The following is a 22,076-nucleotide window of genomic DNA, read 5'->3' on the forward strand; positions in this document are numbered from 1 at the left end:
AGGTTAATTTTAAATTATATCCTTGCCTTGGTCTACAGCCAGAGGAGCTCCTGAAGGATGGGTGTGATGTGGTGACATTTTATGGTGGAGGGCAGAAGATAAACTGTGGAGTACAAGATTGCCATGATATGGACCTGAACAGATTTTAGGATGGCTGGGACATCTAAAGTCTGGAAAGTCTAGGATAATTGCATTCACAGAGGTTTTTAGCAGAGGAGGTGAGCGGAATATGGGGACCTTTTTAGGGTGGAGGAGGAACAAGCTGGTTGATCTGGGAAATTCTCTTTATATGTGCGCTGATGGAAAGGAAGGGATTCACAGTGAAATCCAATGATTTGAAAAGAGGCTGCCTGATTGGCAAAACCATCACCTTTATGTCAAGCAAATTGCAATCAAAATTGTTTTGGAATCTGTAGGGGGAGATAATGAATTCAGTTTCACCACCTGCATGAATTTGTTAAACATCCAGTGCTTGAGGTTGCCAAGGAGGTATACCATGGAGGTTTACTATGTAAGGGGGGACTTTTGATCTATTCATGTTTCATCCACATAGTGATGAATGGATACACCTGACTACTCGCACACCAGACTCAGGGGTTTGAGATACAAGTTGAAGAGGTTAGGGGCCAGAGTGGAACCATTGAGACTCCATAGATCATTGGTGCCTGGTCAGAGATGTCTTCACCAATCTTCTCCAATTAATGGTGATTGGTTAGGAATGAGCTGAACCAGCTCACAATCTAGTAGTGAAATCCCATACAGTGCTAGAGAGTGTTCAGAAGCCAACCATGGTCAATCGTAGAATAAGTCAACAAGATGTCCAAAAGAATGAGGCAGCAGGCATTTCCACCATTTAGGGAATGATGAACATCTTTAAAAAAAAAATAGTTTGGGCTTTTTAGTTCTGAACCCATAACAGAAGCCAGAATGGTGGTAGGTCAATGGATTTGTTTTCTCTGTTGATATTAGCAGAAGCTGAGTAGAGACACACCTCTCTATGGTTTTGCCTAGCCAAGGCAGGTTTGAAATGGGTCTGAAGTTTGAGAGGATATTGGAGCTCAGGTTAGTTTTTTTTGGGGGGCGGGGGGTTGTGATAGGAAGGATTTGCCCTACTTCTAGTGAACAAGGGAAGACATCTTGGGAGAGTGAGATGTTGATCAGGAAATGTAAGGTTTCTGTGAAGAAACAAAAACATACCTATCAATAATCCATTTATCCACTATCCAGCCACCATCTCACAAGCACATCCACTTATTCACATGGTCATCCACCTACTCATCCCATTCATGTACCCACATACCGGTCCATCGATAAATCCACTCACTCACTGGTATATTGCCACACCCACTCACCAGGTTTACACCTACTTTCTCATTTCTATTGTATCCATCCAACTACTCACCACTAATGCAAGGACCCAGCCACAGACCAAATACCCATCAATGGATGCTGAACTCAACCACCCACTCCTCTGTGATACATTCTTACATGTATTCACCATCTCTGTACTCATTCGTCCTTTAATCATCAACTACCTGCTCACCCATCATTAATCTATTCATCCACCCACCATCTACTCATCCATTAACCAGCTACTCATCCATCACTTGCCTATCTGCCTAACATTCACCATCTCATCATCCACCATTCACGTAGTCATTCAAATACTCATTGATCTATCTCTCTAACCAAGCATTCTTCCATTTATCTAACCAGGCATTCATTCATCTACCTACTCACCCACATATTTATTTACCATCGAACTCATCACTAATGCATGATGAAATTTCTTATGCACTCATACTACTAACAAAACATTTGTCCTCCTACCATTCATCTTTGCACTCATAAACCCAGTTATCTGGTTATTCTCTTACCCCAGGTCAACCTAAATATTCATCATTCATTTAAACCGCCAGCATCCAGCTAATCATCCTTTAGTCCATACCCATACACTTCCTCATTCACTTTCTCACTCGTCCATTCATATACCCACTCATCTATACACATAACTATACACTCATCTATCAGCCTACTCCCACACCATCCACATAGTCACCCGAACATCTACTTACTCAGTCATCCACCTAGAGCTACCCACTCATCCATCATAGGTAGTATTGCTTGTCCACTATCCACAAACTTAGTCATGCACCTGCTCAAGCATCCACCATTCAGCCTATCATCCATCCATCCACTTAATTGTACATTTGTATGCTTAGCCACCCAACCTTCCCATCCACCTAATCACTTATTCACCAGTTCACCTACTCATCCACTTACTAATCCACCTCCCACCGAATCACCAACCCATCCACCCTTCGGTCATTCATTCTCCATCTACACCAGACCATTCATCTACTCACTTATCCATTAAGCTACACATCCACCTACTGGTTAACCCATTCAGTCACACATACACCTATATACTCACTCATCCACCTATTCTCCCACCTGCCGGCTAATACCACCACCCATCCACCTACTTACCCACACATTTCTCTACCTATTCTTTCATTACTCATCCATTCACATACCCATCTAATCATTTATCATCTAACCCCTCGCCCATCCATTATTACACATCCAATAATTCATTGACTTAGTCAACCACCTATTCACCCACTCATTCCTTCATATTGGTGCATCTATTGATATACCCACATATCCACTCACCATTTACCCATCTACTTACCCACTCAATATTCATCTAGCTTCTCAACCAACCAATCATTCAACCACCCACATACTCATCAGCCCATGTATCAATTTAGACACTCAGTTGCCCACTCAGCCATTCACACTTTCATTAATTCTTTCATTCACAAATCCAAACAAACGCCCATCCATCCATCCATCCAACCACTCCCCAACTATCCTCCAGGCACCCATCAATCTAAACAGAATTCACCAATTCATCATCTCAGCGATTGATCCATTATTCCACTCATCCACTTCTATCCAGCCATCCACTCATCTTCCACCTGCTCCCTCACCATGCATATACTCATGACCATCCGTCTAATCACTCAGGTACTCATCCACCACCCACTAGGTCATCCATCATACATAAGCTCACCCTCCATTTGCATTACTTACATACAATCCACCACACACCTACCTGCTGACATGCTCACTCAGTCATCCTCCTAACCGGATATTAATCTACATACATGCATACAGATCAGCCTGCTTGGGTACAGCCTGCTCACATATCCACCACGAAGCACCACCACAACCCATTCACTCATGCACCATGAAGCTACTCTATCACCAAGAACCCAGCTACATATACATCTCAGTACCTACCAGTCAATCTCTAAACTCATTTATTTATAGCATACTGAGTTAGCTAATCATTAACTACCTAGTCATGCACCAACACACCCATCCATCCACCTACCTACTCATTCCCATCCACCTATACATCTCTGTATCGCTACTCATCCACCATCTGCATTTTCAGGGCTGGACAGTGGAAGTCCCTCCAGTTCTGAAACCAGCACTCAACCTTGCAGCTCACCACGGGAAATGGCAGGAGAAATGCCCAAATGGCCATGCCAGGCCTTTAAAAACAGATGAGGGATGGACAGAAGCAGGGTGGTCATAATCAGGACGTGCCGTCTTCCATATTCAATGCACTGTGCTGAATAGATTTCAAGAGAGACTTAAAAAAATAAAAGTATGCAAACTGAATTTTTTTGTAGCATTTAAAGTTATGGGTGTTTCCATATGATAGTATTCTTGACATATCAGAAGATAAGGTGAAATGTGAAGCCTTAACCACCTTGGGGCTCATTTAACCCTTAGCAATCACCCGCCTCGCCCCCCCCATCTCTCGGGGCGTGGGGGGGATGCGAAGGGTTGGCCACTGTATTTAGAGATGCCCACTTGCCTGGCGGGGATCTCACTGCTGTCAAGGAAGCCACCACCACGGTGGCTCTCTTCACAGCAGTGACGTTTGCCAAGAGGGTGCCATGCTTAACGGCGCCTGCTTGGCAGACTTTTTTGCCCCAAGCATTTAGCCTTAACCATTTTTCCTGCCTGTGTCTGCCATGCATCACACGGCGGACACGGGCAGGGAAAATGAGTGACAGGCGTTGCGCTCTGAATAGGGAGGGATTACCATCCTTGGGACCAGTGGCGCTGTGGTTTGTGGTGTGCTGAATCTAGGGTTACCGCTTGGGGAGACAGTGGAGGCTCTGCTGGCGTTACCCAGCAGTATCTCTGACTCTAGATCAGCAGGGAAATAAACATTTAGCAGCGCAGGAGGAAACCCTTAATAAGCCGCTAAATCAGTAACGAAAAATGTGCAACATTCTAGATAACAAGTGCCCATCTTAAAGAGTTGTTATCTGGAATAATGAATAGTATGACTTCAATGTAATCTGTGGCTAAAACAATTCACTTCACCCCCTTTTCAGACTACTCAGCATCCCCGATCAAGCGCGGTATCCCCAATTTATCTTATAATAAATTCCCTAACATTAAAGGCACACAGAATACCATTTCAAAGTAACTACCTGAGTGGGCTAAAAAGAGATAAACTTGTATTTTTAAATAGCGCCCATTCATACAGCTTCCCCTTTTAGTGGCGCTATGCTACATAGATGTTACTATTATGCGCCTTAAAGACAGTCAAAAAAACACGGAAATAATGAAAAACAGAGTCAGTCTAGCTAGGACTTGAATCTGTAGCCATTGTTCAACTCAGTTCACGGATACCAAACAGCTACAGCTCCCGGCTTCCCTTTACCCAAATTGACAGATCACTGCATGTAAGAGATAAGCAGACTCAGGGCTGGATTTAGTTGTTGGGTAGAAATGAAAAATCCTGCAATTCCTGGAGGGCGTTAAAAACCCGGAAGGAATCCCACTGGGGGATTTCCCCCACCTCAGAGGTAAAAGGATGTAGGAAATGCCTTTTAATGGACTTTTCACTAGATTTAGTTTTTCCTCCAAACACCAGGGGATATTCTATTACCACCATGTCAGGGATAAAAGTGTTAAAATGTGTGGTAACTGTAGCAGTAACACAGTCTTCCATTCCTACCGCAGATACAGGTTCCACTTGTTGTCCAGCCAGGGTACAGTCAATAGTGCACTCTGTCACTTGCATGAACAAGTGCCAAGAAACAACGAAAGGGAAATAATGAATTTGAATCACTCCTCTGAGTGCATCGGTGTCGCTGCAAATGTAGCTGAGAGGACACACCACTTGCCAAAAGGCCACTCTCCTAACTTATTGGGCGCGTGTTAACCTTCAGATTTATGACCCTCTTAGGCACCCATTAATTATGAGGTGATGTACCCTCTGGAGCAGCACAATGAAGGCATGCCCAGCCCCACACTTCAGCACACAGAGGGAGCTTGGCAACAACTGCAACAGTGGGCGGCGCACTGGCCACTATATTTATAGGAATCTGTCCCAATTCGGATCTGTTTTCATAGAGCATTCTCTAAACTGGCCATTCACCTTCCAGTTTCGACGGTCACATAATTTTGAGAGCATGTCTACTACTCCTAGTTTCCCTCTTGGTTTTTAATGTTTCGGGGTTCAATATCCGGCAGAGGGCTCACACACCTTTTTGTGCATGGAGCGCAGAAAAGGTGAATATTGAGCATAAATTCAATCAGGAATGTGGATTTTTAACATTTTAAAGTAAAATTATGATGGAGGAATATCCGTCAGCAGAGTAGACTTCCCCCTTTGTACTCTGTATTGGTAGACGAACACCCATAGATTTGCAAGTTTGTAGGCTTGAACATACCTTTCAGGCACAATAACATATAAAATGACTCCTCTGAAAGGTAAGCGTGTAGAACATTGCCAAGGGGCAATGGGAGGGGAGTAGCTTCATATTCAATGGGCCTGAAGCCTGGAGAAAAGGATTTAAAATAGTTTCCCTCTGGAGAGAAAAAAGTTACATTTGCTAGTGCGCAATCCCAACATTTGCTAGTGCGCAATCCCAAGAGGAAAGTTCACATGGGTAAATTGCCAGCGAGAAGCGCTGCTGGAAAATTGAAACCAGTCACAGATTTCTAGTCATACCTCTGGGGTTCTTTGTGAATCCCACAAGAGCTGACATTCAACAATTGTGAGAGCAAGCCTAAGGAAGGGATTTTCCTTTTATAAAACACTGTCTGTGCGAATTAGGGTCCATGTCCGTGTTTTCTCTTCTTTAAAATCAAAACATTCAGAAATAAGTACTGTTAATTTAAACAAGTCCATCATCCACAATCTAGAAAATAATTGACCAGTGCACACTGCTCATCTTGATTGTGCTTTCACTTGCATCCCTTGCACGGACTGCCTTAGTTCTGTTTGGAACTACTTTCCCTGTACGACATTTCCTAGAAGGCAATGGAAAAGGTGTGCACATCCCTCCATGCGGCAGCTTCAGAGATTTTCCCCTAAACGTATTCTAATGGAGGCAGCAGACACAGACTTTGCTCTTTCACAGCATACTTGACAGGTGTCAGGAAGCCTCCCTCACATTTTCGATGGCAGTGCTCTCTCCCTCATGGGATGACGCTGAACTCCATCTCTGTCAGACAGGCTGCAGTGGGGCTGGCAGAGGAGGGCGAGGGCATCCTTCTGCCCTAGCACTTTGGTTGCCCAAACATGCTTGGGGTACAAGAGAAGGAGAAAATATATTTTCCCTGCACCGAATTTTTTTGCATTTGTACAGGGGATCCAATTCACCTGTGCAAGATTCTCCACTACAGAGATATCTGTACAATGAGAATAGGACCGTGCACAGAAAGACATGACATTCACGTGGGTAAGCCTGGAAACCGACACCTGGTGAAATCTCCGCCCATACTTTGTTGGTAAATAGGCCCCATACTGTCAACCAAATTGTGCAGTCTGCTGAAGCCGAGCATCCCTTAGATAACTTTAGTGTTTCGTTCAAGACAAAGAAGTGAGTTATTTTTGCTACGGATCTTAACAATATTTTAGCTCATGCGGATTACGAATCGTTTTCACTTCAGAATCCCCTGCACGTCTGCTGTCTTTGTCACTGTGGTTTATGGGCTCTTGAAGTCCTGCCTTCGCTTTGTGACTCCATTCTCTAGTACTGCTATAGAGTGTTGCCTGTCCCGCTTGAAGCGCACATTCACGAAATAATTCCTCACACATTCTATTCTCCATCACCCTTCTCGCCTTCCATTTTATCGCTATTGTGTAGATATTTAAGGTAATTAAAGTTGTGTATACCAACTTCTAACCTGAGTTGAGTACCAGCTATGGGGCTGATCTGACAGGTCGGTGAGGAGCCGTCATCGACTGACTGACTCGCGCCGCTCTGTCCGTAGAATCTGCAACTCGGTGGTTTACAGCTGGCAGTACGGAAGTGCAGAGGGGCAGGTTGAGTAGGCTTTCATCGTAGCGCGTTTTTTCGACCTGGGACAGAAAGAGCCCCTCGGTGCAGCCATGAGTCTGGACAAGAACGAGCTTTGTGGGTACCTGCTGACCTGGGTGAGTGCTGAGAGGTACTTGTAGGGATACCTGTGCATCTGGGAGGAGCACAGGGGCACCTGTATGTTTACGGAGTAAAGTATAACTGTCCCTCTGAACCCGGGAGTTGAAAGAGCAGTTTTAACTTACTCGTAAATTAGGCATTCCGTCTTTAAAACGCTGATTTCTGGCACGTTGTTTTGTTTTAAAGTGAGCCAAGACCACTTTGTAACCAGACCTGTGGGGACGCTTGTGCTGCATTTTGAAGGGACGCTGTGGGGGCTTTGATTTCCGGGACTGCGAGGACCAGGGTGCTTTCTGCCGATTTCATCCAGCACACCTGGTTGCTCTTCCTGGCCCCGCCTCCCTCTGCTACTCTACGCCTCGCGGCCCCCGCTTCGCGGGCGCCGCTCGTGGGCGTTAACTCTACATATTAGAGCCGGATTTTCACCTTGCTCGTGTAACCAGACCTGTGGGGACGCTTGTGCTGCATTTTGAAGGGACGCTGTGGGGGCTTTGATTTCCGGGACTGCGAGGACCAGGGTGCTTTCTGCCGATTTCATCTAGCACACCTGGTTGCTCTTCCTGGCCACGCCTCCTTTCGGATCTTCCACTAATATAAGTCCCCTGACTGCACCCGCTAGCGGGACGCGCACGGGACGCAGCACGGGGCGGAGGCCGTTCGAGACTGGAGACGCTGGGCTGGGCTACCCCCTGTGCATTTTGCTAGTATAATTGATAGAAGCAACCATAATGAAAACGGTGGGAGGAATGTCTAGGGTCAAAAGTACCGTAGTTGGCCCCACTATGGCAGGAACTTTGGACAATTTTATTGTAAGAGCTGCTAATTTATTAGAACGAGAAATAGATCTCACAGAGCGGCGTCTCTCGTTGGATCCTCTTACCACCAAACGTTCATCCTTAGAGAAAATCGCTCTATCCGTTACACCTGGGGTAAATATCACAAATCCTATTTTAACTGATTGCACGATTAGTGAGGGCGAAAGCATTGATATCAGTACGGATTTAACCTTGGAAAGAAAGAGGGGTAAAGATGCTAGAAGCACAACTAGGCCTGTAACTACTTTGGCTGATGTTGTGACCAACCAATCAGAAGGCGTATCTACCCGAGCACAAATACACGCAAATTCTGAGGTTATCTCCCCCTCCCCCTCCTCTGCCTTAATCTCAGGAGCTAAACCAAAACAGAAGGCTGCTCCGCGAGGGAAAAAGGGGAGTCCATTCAGATCGACAAAATCTAAAAGTACTAAACCTGCACCTAATAATATTCTGGGTGCTGTTGACCAATCTTTGACTGAAGCAACTTCAGATCTAACCAGGCAACTAGATGATGGTTTTTATTTAAAAATAAGGGAAGTTTTTGAATGCTCAACCCGCCCGATCCTGGATAGACTTATTAAGATAGAGGAGCGTCTCAAGAAATTAGAACAGATCGCCTTAACTAATCTTGAATTCAATCAATCTTTGAAGACAGATTTAATTAGAGAGCTCTGTGAACATCCTCCCCCTGCTAACCTTGTAAGCAACTCAAAAGAGAAAACCTTTTCCTCCTTGTCTATGCCCTCTCTGGATCGGCACCCGGGATTATCCCGGGACAAATGCGAAGATATTGTTTGTATTGAAAATACTACAAGTGTTATTGGTCCTAAAAATTCACATACAGGAGTAAAGCCCCCCAGAAATCTTCTGACGTCAATGCAAAAGCCAATAATGTCATGGTACAGAATATAAATGTAATAGAAAACAGATCTGATCCCATCCAAGGTGATGTCCTCAAGCTACCCACTTTAGACCTCCCACCAGAATCTTCACCATATGTTATTATATTGACGGGGGTACCTGGCTTGGAAGGAAAAACCACTGAGTCATACCTTGAGTTAAAGAACAAAACAATGCACTGGCTCAATACTAATCGACCACTCCCTCCTTATACCCATACCAAAATTCTGTTTGTTCGGAGAGTCAGCTGGGTGGGCAGAAGGAATAAAGACATATCGGGGGATTGCATTGTTGTTAACTTTAAGGACACACAGGCTGCAAAATACATCCAGCAGGTACAACCTTTTTTGCCCAACACAAACATCACTCCACTACCCCTTGCTTATTTTTATCCTTATCAAGCAAATAATAGCATGTGGGAACAGGTAGGGAGGGGCAAAATAAATACCAACTTCGAAAGAGGCAGGCCGGCTCTAGTCGAACAGGGTTGGCTGGAGAACAAACAGGTACAGCTGCCTAGACATGGTCGACTGACTACCCCTAAATCCTTATGCATCTGAATTTGTAGGGGAGGTCGTAGTCGATGATGTGTCAATCTTACTGTCCGACCCATGGCCCGCACAATTGCCAACTTCCTTAGTGGACAAATCTGAAACCATCCCTACTAATACCGTGGGTGAAGAGATAACAGACCATCTTACATTGTTTAATAGTGGAATCTCTGAAAGTGTGGTTCCCCGTGTAACTGCTACTGTGACTTTATCGCCAGAGGGTGTGTCAGGAATCAAACTAATGTGGTGTCTGTCGTGCAGCATAAATTGCGAAAATGGAAGAAGCGGCGAATTCTTGTGAAGCCTCAAATGGTGAATCTGTATTGGAACTTATAGTGTTTCTAGGTGCATCTGGACCTTTCAAGATGGCCGCTGCTCTTTCCGTGATCTGCTGTGCATCTGTGACAGGACGTTACAAGACGGTTGAGCGCGCAGCAATCTGCGCACTTCAATCGTGATGTTCTGAGAGAAGCTTCGTTTTCTCGCCCTCTTCCTTTTTTAAGAGGAAGACGGACCTTGCCCTTTCAGAGGGTTATTTCCTTTCACCGTAGTTCTCTCTTAGTTATTTGGAGAGATATTTTCAGAGTTTTGTCTCAGAGTCGTACCTACCTGCAAGTAGCCTGTGACAGGTTTTGAGCGGCAATCTTCGAAGCGGATTGTCAGTAGCGGTTTCCTTCTAGTAGCCGTAATAGACGTTCGCCCAGCACCAGTGGTAGCAGTTTACTGGAGTGGCTGAGTATAAGACTTTCCTGTGAACCTCAAGAAGTCAAGTCAGCATCTACGACTCAAGTCAGTAAGTGAGTGCAAGCGCTGTGAGCCAGAATCCTTCCCTCCCTTTGGCGACCTTTCCTTTTCCTTTCCGCCCTACTTTTTCCTTTCCCTGTGCCTTTTTGCGCGTTCCTTGTCAATTGGAGAAGCAGAACTTTTCTACACTAGAGTGAGTTTAAGAGAGAGAGACATCTGTGACTATCGACGCTACGAAATCTACGAGAAAGTTTATCCAATTACTTTGTTCATATCTTACACTATGAGAAGAGTTGGAACTGAGTTCTCAATTTGAAAATTGTTGATTAAGACTGAAACTTAACTAAAGTTTAGCAAGTATTCGTCATAACTTAGAAGAGTAGCAAGCCTGCAGGAATAGAAGGTAGGAGTTGGAAGGTTACAAGTGTCTTTAGGAGAAGGAGTAGAGTAGGATGTTATTATAACCTTTATTTACATCTGTGCATTAGGTGTACCTCGTCAGGAGTTGCCAGTGAACTATCGAACGCTACATAAGATGAGTCAGTGAGAGAAGGCAGCAACACCATCCTGAGGCAGGACACCATCCTGAGGCAGTCTCTTCTTTTTCCACTTCCCCTTTCCCCCGTGCTAGTGCTGTTACTTCATCTGGGTGACCGTACTGGTGCAGGGGCATTGGGAGTTATCGTCTATTCTGCTTCTGTGGTAAATTGAGGTACCTTCTGACAGATTGAAGTGCCCACGAGTTTATTTCCACCCAGGCAGAATGGCGGAAGGTTTTAGTTTAAAATCCTTGGGGGAAATGTTAGAGGCCATTCAAAGGGAATTAGGAGCAGTAAGGGAGGAAACAGTTTTGCTAACACAGAGAGTAAATGGATTAGTAGCAGAAGCCACTCCCATATCTCAGTCCTCTTCCCACAATTCGTCTTCAGAGTCCAACCCTAGAACTGTTGCACAAGTGGTCCATTCTATTTCCCCCTTAATTCCCTTAGCTGCACCTGAAAGGTATTCTGGGGATCCACAAAAGGCTCAACTATTTTTGACACAGTGTTCCCTTCATTTCATGTGTCGACCTGCATTATTCCCTGACGCTCAATCCAAGGTAGCTTTTGTTCTCTCTTATTTGAGTGGGGATGCGGCTAACTGGGCAATGCCATTGGTGTCCAAAGACCACCCATTTTTGTATGACCTGGAACGTTTTAAGGCTGAATTTTTGAGAATTTTTGACAGAAGAAAAATCTCTCAAGCAACTGACAATGAACTTCTAGAGCTTCGTCAAGGGAGCAAGGACTTGGTAACTTATTTAACCCAAATCAATAAATTGATTGTGGAAACAGACTGGCCAGAAGAGAAGAGAGCGGCTCTCTTTTATAGAGGATTGCGAGAAGAAATTAAGGATACATTAGCGCAAATTCCTAATCGACCCACAGAATTATCAGCGTTGGTGGATCTGGTTTTAGAAATAGATTTTCATTGGACCGAACGGAGAGGAGAAAAAAGAAAAGAATTCCGCTTCCTACCTCCAAGATTTGATCGAAGCAGACAAGAGACTAGTAAGGCTACACCAGTGTCTCCTTCTGATGTAGAACCGATGCAAATTGGAAAGGTAAGAGGTCCCTTGAGTAAGGAAGAGAAGGAGCAAAGAAGATTGAAAAAATTATGCATGTATTGTGGAACTTCTGGGCATTTTGTGAAGGAGTGTCCAAAAAACCCTAAGTCCCTGGTGAAGGGAAACGAGCAACACCATCAGTAGGTGGGGTCACTCTGATGGTGTCAGAAGATAAGACGGCTCCGAATTCCCATTATGTTATGAATACTTTACAAACTATGACACCTCATTTGATTTTGCATATGACTATTCAGTTTCGAGAGCGAGAAATTACTGGAGTAGCTATCATGCTAGACTCCGGAGCCACAGGAAACTTCTGTGACATAAAATATGCACAAAGAATTGGAATAAAAGGCATCTGCAAGGAGAGAAGTGAATTGGTTCGGGCAGTAGATGGAACTAATCTCTCATCTGGGCCCATCACTCAACACACGGAACCTTTGAAGTTGATTCAAGCAGATGGTCACAGTGAAATTATTCAGTTCAATCTTATTGATGCGCCTCAATTTCAAATGATTCTGGGGCTTCCATGGCTCACCACTCATAATCCAACTATAGATTGGGAAAATCGAACAGTGCTCATGAGTTCCCAATATTGTTTAGAACATTGTTACCATGATCCAGACGAGAATTCTGAATTATCACAAGCATCTTTACTATCTTGCGCAGGAGAATCTATTTGTGTCATCAGTACTACAGAAATTCCTTCTGAGTATCAAGAGTTTAAAGAAGTATTCTGTGAAAAAGAAGCAGAAAAACTACCTCCGCATCGCTCTTACGATTGTACTATCGAATTAGAACCGGGAGCGGTTCTTCCTTGTTCAAGAATTTATGCTCTAACTGAAGGCGAAAATCGCTACCTCAAGGAGTATTTGGATCGATATTTGGCCAACGGATTTATTAGGCCGTCACAGTCCCCAGTATCCTCTCCTTTATTCTTCATACCTAAGAAGGAAGGGTCTCTTAGGACCTGCATTGACTATCGCGCCCTAAATCGAGTGACCATCAAGAATCGTTACCCGTTACCTTTGATTTCCGTCCTCCTTGATCAAGTGAAAGAAGCTCAAATCTTCACGAAATTAGATCTAAGAGGGGCTTACCATCTCATTCGGGTAAAAGAAGGCCACGAGTGGAAAACGGCATTTCGAACAAAATATGGGCTATTTGAATATCAAGTTATGCCGTTTGGTCTTTGTAATGCCCCAGCGGCCTTTCAACATTTCATAAATGATATCATGGGAGATTTGATTGACAAGATAGCAATTGTATATTTGGACAACATCCTGATCTTCTCTAAGGTTCCCCAAGAACATGCTACACATGTAAAGATGGTTTTGGAAAGACTGCGTCTACATCAATTGTATGTGAAACTGGAAAAATGTGCTTTCAGTGTTCAAACAGTTGAGTTTCTAGGATTTGTTCTTTCTTCGGCAGGAGTGACTATGGATCCAAAAAAGATTCAATCAGTTATAAATTGGCCCTCTCCAAGAAATGTCAAGGAGATACAGCGATTTTTGGGATTTGCTAATTTTTATCGACGTTTCATTCAAGGGTTCTCACAGAGAATTATTCCAATCACCAAACTCTTAAAGAAAGGTCAAAAATTTCAGTGGACTGCAGAAGCTGAGATGGCTTTTGAGTTTCTCAAGAAGAGTTTTACTACTGCTCCCATTTTACTGCATGCGGACCCTACTGAACCCTTCTTTGTCGAAGCGGATGCTTCAGATTTAGCCATCGGGGGAGTTTTGTCTCAACGCCACAAGACTACCGGACAGCTTCATCCAGTGGCTTTTCGTTCTAGGAAGCTAACACCTGCAGAGATCAATTATACAATTGCTGAAAAGGAATTGCTGGCGGTTAAAGATGCCTTTGAGGAGTGGCGGCATTATCTGCTGGGGGCTCGACATACCGTTACAGTCTACTCTGATCACAAGAATCTACAATTTCTGAAATCTGCTAAGACCTTGACCCCTCGTCTCTTAAGATGGTCTCTCTATTTTGCAGACTTCGATTTTGTGATTACTTATCGCCCAGGAAATAAGAACGGAAAGGCAGATGCCTTGTCTCGAATTCAGACCGAAATTCAAGAGCCTTCAATGATTCAAGAAACTATCATCCCAGAAGCCAAGATCATTTGTACCCTTGATTTGGTTAATTTCAAAGAAGAAGTAAGGAAAAAATTGACTCCAGAAGAAATACAGAATTGGATTCAACAAGATAATGAAAGGGAAATCTTCGAACAGTTACCTTATGTCAAAGGTGCCTTGTATTTACCAACTACAGAACTTCAACGAAAAGCAATGCAAGCCTGCCATGACCAACCTTTGGCCGGACATAAAGGTGTGCTAAAGACTCTTGAACTCATTCAATGATATTTTTGGTGGCCAGAGATTCGTTCCAGTGTCAAACAATATGTGGCAACGTGTCAAATTTGTGCCCAAGGGAAAGCCATGAGACAAGCCCCATCAGGACTTTTGCACCCTTTACCCACTCCTTCCCAACCTTGGCACACAATCACTATGGATCTAATAGTGGACCTGCCTCCTAGTCATGGGTATAACACTGTTAGTTTTTGTTGACACCTTCACTAAGATGAGCCATTTCATACCTTTAAGAGGGATTCCAACCGCTAAGGAGTTAGCAAAACATTTCAGTGAGCACATTGTCAAGATACATGGAGTCCCAAAGATTTTGATTTCAGATAGAGGGTCTCAGTTTGTGTCTCATTTTTGGAGAGCCTTCATGCAGGGTTTAGGAGTAGAGATCAGATTCTCGACCAGCTATCATCCTGAAACAGACGGGCAGACCGAAAGAGTCAACCAAGAGTTGGAGCAATATCTTAGAATGTTCCTTCTGGATCAGGAGGGTGAATGGTCTGACTTCTTATGGATGGCAGAGTTTGCATGTAACAATGCTAAAAATGTGTCCACAGGGTTTTCTCCTTTTTTTCCTAAACTATGGTAGGCATCCAAACCCTTTTATGGGGCAGGGAGATATGGGGGTTCCAGCAGTCAGGGACCTAATGAAAGACCTTTTGAATACTCGCAAATCAGCAGAATCCAATTTAGTCAAGGCTAAAAGGAAGAGGGCGAGAAAACGAAGCTTCTCTCAGAACATCACGATTGAAGTGCGCAGATTGCCGCGCGCTCAACCGTCTTGTAACGTCCTGTCACCGATGCACAGCAGATCACGGAAAGAGCAGTGGCCATCTTGAAAGGTCCAGATGCACCTAGAAACACTATAAGTTCCAATACAGATTCACCATTTGAGGCTTCACAAGAATTCGCCGCTTCTTCCATTTTCGCAATTTATGCTGCACGACAGACACCACATTAGTTTGATTCCTGACAGGGTGACATAGGTCCTGCCATTACACTTCTGTCCTGGAACGTTGCAGGGCTGTCTTCTAGGCTAGGTGATATAAACTGCATCTCCTTCGTAAAACAGTTTTCGATTATTTGCCTCCAGGAATGCTGGTCGGTTGATCCCATTCATATGAATGGTTACCGCACCTATCATACGCCAGCAATACATACCTTAAGAGGGAGAAATAAAGGGGGTCTATGCACTTATGTCTCAAACTGTTTAAAGGAAACTAAGATTTCTTTTTTTCTTTTTTTCCTGTTTCTGTTTTTTATCACATTTTGCATATAACGTTTGGGGGCAAGCAACATATAAATTTGATAAACCTCTATAACAACATCCCGAAAGAATTATGGGCCCCGACTTTTAAAGAACTACACGAGACCCTTAAAAATATAGATGAAAAAGAACCCTCTGATTTCTGTGTGATTTGGATTGGTGATTTCAACTACTCCCTATGTCCATTTAGCGACCAAAATACATGTGGTCTGGGAGAGATGGATGGTGTTCCCTCGGCACATTTTTCCCATACATCTCTGGGAAACCACTTAAACGATATACTTTTCTCCCTGGACCTGGGCTTCGTAAACGAACTATGTTCTCCACCAGTTCCGTTTAACCCCACATTTATAGGACGGGGCTGTAAATCAGTCATTGACTTCATGTTAATATCTAAACGATATCTTCACCATATCCGTGCGTTTGAAACATGTGAGGTAGCAATGAGTGATCACTTACCACTTAGTATGTCCCTTGCCATACTGAGGGGAAAAAGCAACACTGCTTCTACGGTCCAGAATCTATATGATTTTAGACTGGAACTCGCAAGGAAGAATGGTTATACCCTAAAATGGGACAAAGTGGAACCAGTGGCCTTCTTTGGAAATTTAATTTGCTCTAAAGAAGTGGAATTTAATACCTGCCTCACAGAGAACGTTGAACCCTCTAAAGTCAATGATGCATTCCTTAGTATTACTGAGGAAATTAGAAAGTTACTTACGAAACCTTTGCATTCTGGGGCTAACAGAATTAAGAGATGGTTTGATAGAGAGTGTAGTAAGACCCATGCTCATTTAATGGCCCAACTAAAACGAGACCCTAGGGTAATGGTTGAAGTTAGATCTGCTAGACTTGCCTATCAACAGGCAGTTAAAAAAAGGAAAAAACAAATTAAACAGGAAGCCTGGCATACCCTTCGGGAAGCTTGCCATTCAAAAAATAATACTGCTTTCTGGAAAGCGGTGAATGCTCCTTTTTTTACTGATAATGCAACAGATTCCATTGAAATAGCTATTACGGAAGAGACATGGGTGACCTACTTCCGGGAGCTTTACCAAGAAGACTTTCAGGTAGTGACAGAAAGGGGGCTAAATTTAAGAACTCAGGATGTAGTACCTTATCCAATTAATGTTGATTTTTCTATGGAGGAAGTCCTGACAGCTATTGACAAGAGCCCAGCAGGAAAGGCCCCGGGCCCGGATGGAATACCCGTGGACATTTTTAAGGCTAACAATAAGCTATGGGCTCCGCTCTTAACTAACGTCCTTAACAGCTTTACTAAAGTGGGTTTCCCACTGACTTGGCAGGAAGCTATCGTGGTGCCCATTTTTAAGAAAGGTGATCGCAATATACCGAAATGTTATAGACCGATCTCCTTACTTGACTCACTCATTAAGATCGCGGGGAGAGTTATACTTAACAAATTGCAAACATGGGTTGACGATAGAGGTATTCTCTCTCAGTTTCAATATGGTTTTAGGGAAGGCTTGGGAACAATAGAGCAAGGATTGAACCTAGCACTCCTAGTAGCCAAATACGTCAAGGCCAAAAATGAGAATTTATTTCTTACATTTGTGGATTTAAGTTCGGCCTTCGACTGCATTAATCACAATAAACTTTGGCTAACTATGCAGGACATGGGAGTGGACCCAAACCTCCTAATATTTATCAGAGAATTATACCGGGAGGCAGGTGCTAGGGTACGTTTTGGGGACAAGGGGGATTGCACTTCCAAATTCCCTATAGGAAAGGGCGTGAGACAAGGCTGCATTTTAGCTCCTTTTTTGTTTAATTTATATATTAATTCGGTTGCGTCTCACCTCCTGGAAGACAAGCAGGATTATCCTAAAATTGGCAACTCCTACATCCCCATTCTTTTATATGCAGACGATGCTGTAATCATGGCCCGGACCCAAATCGGTCTTCAGAGATCGATCAGTAACTTTTCAGAGTATATGGGTAGCAGGGGCCTAAAGATCAATATAAGCAAAACTTTTAACATGTGCTGCACAAAAAAGAAGAATCTTAATTGTAATTCATTTTTATCTAACACAAAAATCGAGACTGTAAATACTTTTTCTTATCTAGGTATTAATTTTGATAAAAAGGGAACTTGGACAGTAGCAGGCGAATCACGAAAACTAGCATTCTCGCGAGCAATAGGGGCTGTTAAACATTTTTCTAATAAGGTAGGAGGCCGGCCAGTACCAGTCTTGTTAGACATTTATAGATCTAAATGTGTATCCATAGCACTATACGGTGCAGGAATTTGGGGGATAGTGAACACCCCAAGCATTCAGACTTGTCAGAATGCCTTCCTTCGTTATCTACTGGCAGTGCCTGGGTCCACTTCTTCTTATGTCTGTCATCAAGAGCTGGGCGTACCATACATTTCGGACCTTATTAAACTGGAGCCCATTTTGTTGTGGCATAAAGTTTGGTCTGGAATTGAGACAGGCCTGAATAGGGATATAATCAAGGACTGTCTAGGTCTTGATGGGGTCTCGAAAATTTCATGGTTTAAATACCTAAAAAATTTCTTTGCGGAGATGGGTCACCCGGAATTTTTCGACTCTCCAGACAGTATGGTGGGCTTATCAAGAAAGAAGCTCAAGCAAACCTGCCTGCATTTCCTAACAGAGCAACGCTGGCAGTCAGAGAAATGCAAGAGTTCTGTTATGGCCAACCATTTACTTATTCAAAATCAAGGTATTCAGCCATACTTGAAATTAGTCCCTAGTTGTTATTCCCGAATGTTATTGTCTCGCTTCAGGGCAGATATCTTTTTTAGATTAGTCACCTTCCCTGAGAAGAATTGCTGGCTAAAGGAACTTATTCCTTGTCCCTGTGATCAGGTCTCTGTTCAATCTTCCCTTCATTGTATTCTTTTCTGCAAATACTACTCAGAACCAAGGAAAAGTATTCTTTGACCCGTCTTAAAAAAGTTAGGGTTGAGGCAATGTAGAGTGGCGTTGGTCAGATTGCAAATGTTAGATGATGAATTTCTTATCTCTTCTGTGTCAATGTTTCTTAAAACTATTATAAGATTCAGGATCTCCATGAATTAGATTATTTTTAAATGGTAACATTTTGTCTTTTAAAGTTTGTTGTCTTTTGCCATGAATGAAATGTTATATATGTGTGCTTTTATGGTTTTGTTTTTAAAATCGAATAAAGCTGTTTCTGACTCTTCTTCTGAGTACCAGCTTCTACCTTGTTGCTGAATTTTGAATATCAGCTTTTATGTTCCCTCAGCCTACGGCAACCTTAACCTTTTACTGATCCTATGAAAACTAATCAGCCTTCTTTGACCACCAGGCCGCATTCAGACCCCCCCAGGAGCACAGAATCAGCACTAGCCGATATATGAGAGGAGCTTCTCTCTCCATTAATGAAGAAATGAAAACAGTTCTTATACTCCCTAAAATACTGTTGACCACACAATATAGGTCCAAGGGCTAGAACAATGGGTGGGCATATCAGGATCTACTCTGACCTGGATTTGATAATTTCTGTCGAATCACAGCCAGAAAAATCAGCATTGGGTCAGCTGAGTCGTCTAGACCAGTGGTTCTTAACCTTTTCACTACTGAGGACCCCCAATTAATCATTACTGGAACCCTAGGGACCCCCACTGAATCAGTATGGCAATCTGGAAACCCCCCCACTCAGTCATTACTGGAAGCTGGGGAGCGTGGCCTATTTTCGAGGATTGGAACATCAAAACAATATACAAAAATTACAGAGAGAAGCATTAAAACAAAACCACAACTGATTAAATATATTTTTTTTTGTGTGAAAATTCTTTTTTTATTAAACCAATTCGACTGACATACAGCAATTACACATTGGCAGGAGACTTCAGTTTCCATCAGTAGCAATTTACACATTTCAATATATATTACAAGCATAGTTTGTTTGTGTTTAGGGGGTTTCACGAGCTTCGTCATCAACTTGCCGATAAGGTGGGGGGCATATATCCCCTCTGGTTCCAGGCTCCCCATACCTTGCTCCACTTCCCGGGGCATCCCCTAGCTAATAACACCGATTTTTCCCTCAACATGCACCAATCTAAATCCTCTTTCCACCTCCCCAAACGGGGTGGCTGAGCAGCGCCCCACGACTGTGCGATGTTCCTTTTCGCAATCATGAACGCCAGCGTAGCCCACTCCTTAGTGTATGTGTTGAGGTCAGTAGGCTCCCAGACATTCAGCAGGCACCTCCGCGCCTCTGGCTGTATGTCGACCCCTAGTACTGTCCGCATGGTGCGATGTATGCCTCTCCAGTACGCTTCTATCCGCTTACAGCTCCACAATATATGCATGAATGTCCCGGAGTCTCCACATCCCCGCCTGCACTCTCCGCTTTCCGTCCGCCCCATGCGAACCAGTCTGGGTCCCGTTACATATGTCCTATGCAATATTTTAAGCTGCAGTAGCCTAAGCCTGGCCTGGGTTGCTACCACCCTCGGGGAGGAGACCGCCTCTTGCCAGTCTTCATCATCCAGTTCTAGGCCTTCACTGTTCCACTTGCCATTGAGGATCACCAGTGGATCCTCCATATTGTTAATTAACTTCCTGTAAATCAGGGAAATAGTTTTCTCTGGGATATGCCCGTCCAACACTCTGGCTTCCAGTGGGGAAGCCTCTGGCAGCGTCGCGTCCCTGGGGACCTGCGCTAGCAACGCATGGCGGATCTGGAGATGCCGGTAGTATTCAGTGTCCATCATGTTATATTGTCTTTTAAGGGATGCAAACGGCAAAACCGTGCCCTTTCCCCACATGTCCTTGATCTGTGTGATCCCAATAAGATCCCACTTATCAAATCCCTTGGATTTCCAGAGGCTCCCTAGCTTTTCCGAGTTCCATAATGGCGTGGCTAGTGTAAGTTTACCATCCCATCCCAAATGCTTATTGACAGCATGCCATATCTGGACTGCGTGCGTGGTAGGGCCAGTCAACGGGAATCTACTGGGCTTGGCATATAGAGCCCTAGTATAGTCCCCCCCGGGAGCAGCCACCTATCCATAACGTACCCGGGATCATCTGGGCTACAATGCATACCATGGTTAATCGCCGCCAGCTGGGCTGCCTAATAGTATTTTCTATGGTCGGGGAGACTAATACCCCCATCATACCAATTCAGGGTCAGCTTTGAATACGCGATCCGGGGTCTGCCGTCCCAGAGGAGTTTCCTCTGGAGGCTCTCAATTTCCTTAAAATATGACACTGGGACCAGATCCATCGTGTTCTGGAGGGCATATAAGAAACGAGGGAGGGCCATCATCTTAAAGAGGACCGCCCTTCCCAGCATGGAGAGAGGAAGGGACCTCAAACGTGTGACATCCGATTTGAGTCGCTGCAGGGGTGTGTCCAGGTTACGAGCAAAGCGCAGTCTCGGATTCAGGGACACATAGATCCCGAGATATCGGAAGCCTTCCAAAGCAATCATTATTGGGCAACTCGACGGTATTGCGGGCGGATCGCCTGCCAGCACATAAATTACTGACTTGGACCGATTAACTGTAAAACCCGAATATTTACCAAAAATAGCTAGTATGTCCAATAGGCTGATCAGTGACGCCCTAGGGGCAGCAATATAGAGTAGGATGTCGTCTGCGTACAGGGAGATCTTATCCTTCCAATCGTTAGTCCACCTCAGTCCCCGAATCGATCGGTCTTGCCTTATCCATGCTGCCAGCGGTTTGAGAGCCAGCGCAAAGAGAAGCAGCGACAGGGGCCATCCCTGGCGAGTGCCCCTGCTCAACTGGAAGTCCTTGGACTTTCGGTTATTCACTATTACACGGGCCATCGGGTCGGAATATAGAAGACGAATCCCGCTCAGGAATTTCGGACCAAACCCAAATTTGCTCAACACCGCAAACAAATAGGGCCACTCAACCATGTCAAATGCCATGGTGGCATCCAATGAAACCAGGGCCGCCGGCTCCTGTATAGTAGATGCTCTACTCAGTATTCCATGAAGGCGGCGCAGGTTGAGGGCCGTGTTGCGATGTGGCATAAAGCATGATTGATCCGGGTGTACCAGCATATTGATTACCTTAATCAATCGCGTGGCCAACAGTTTTGCCAGTATTTTAGGCTCCACATTTAGGAGCGATATTGGCCTATATGATGCGCAATTCGCTCTGGGTTTGCCCTCTTTATGTATGACGACTATATTGGCCACCCGCTGGTCGTATGGAAGCATTCCTTTCTCTCTACTTTCCTCTAACATTGCACAGATGCGGGGTGCCAGTGATTAAATATTTTTTTAATTCACAAAACAAATTTAAAAAATTTTCAAAATGTCATTTTAATGGGAAGGGTGG

General features: G+C 44.1%; 1 protein-coding gene and 1 long non-coding RNA gene across 3 annotated transcripts in view; one reads left to right on the plus strand and one right to left on the minus strand.

Moving 5' to 3' along the window:
• ZNF827 (zinc finger protein 827) overlaps window positions 1–22,076 on the minus strand; it is a 581,455-nt gene that overhangs the window by 446,131 nt on the left and 113,248 nt on the right. The gene's annotated exons all lie outside the window — the stretch shown is intronic.
• LOC146862428 (uncharacterized) overlaps window positions 7,350–22,076 on the plus strand; it is a 109,603-nt gene continuing 94,876 nt past the window's right edge. The window contains exon 1 of the long non-coding RNA XR_014978443.1: window positions 7,350–7,483. This is a non-coding gene — a long non-coding RNA (uncharacterized LOC146862428). The remainder of the gene's footprint in view (window positions 7,484–22,076) is intronic.

The sequence above is a fragment of the Triturus cristatus genome, chromosome 2_2, assembly GCF_964204655.1.
Source record: "Triturus cristatus chromosome 2_2, aTriCri1.1, whole genome shotgun sequence".
In the NCBI taxonomy this organism is placed as follows: domain Eukaryota; kingdom Metazoa; phylum Chordata; class Amphibia; order Caudata; family Salamandridae; genus Triturus; species Triturus cristatus.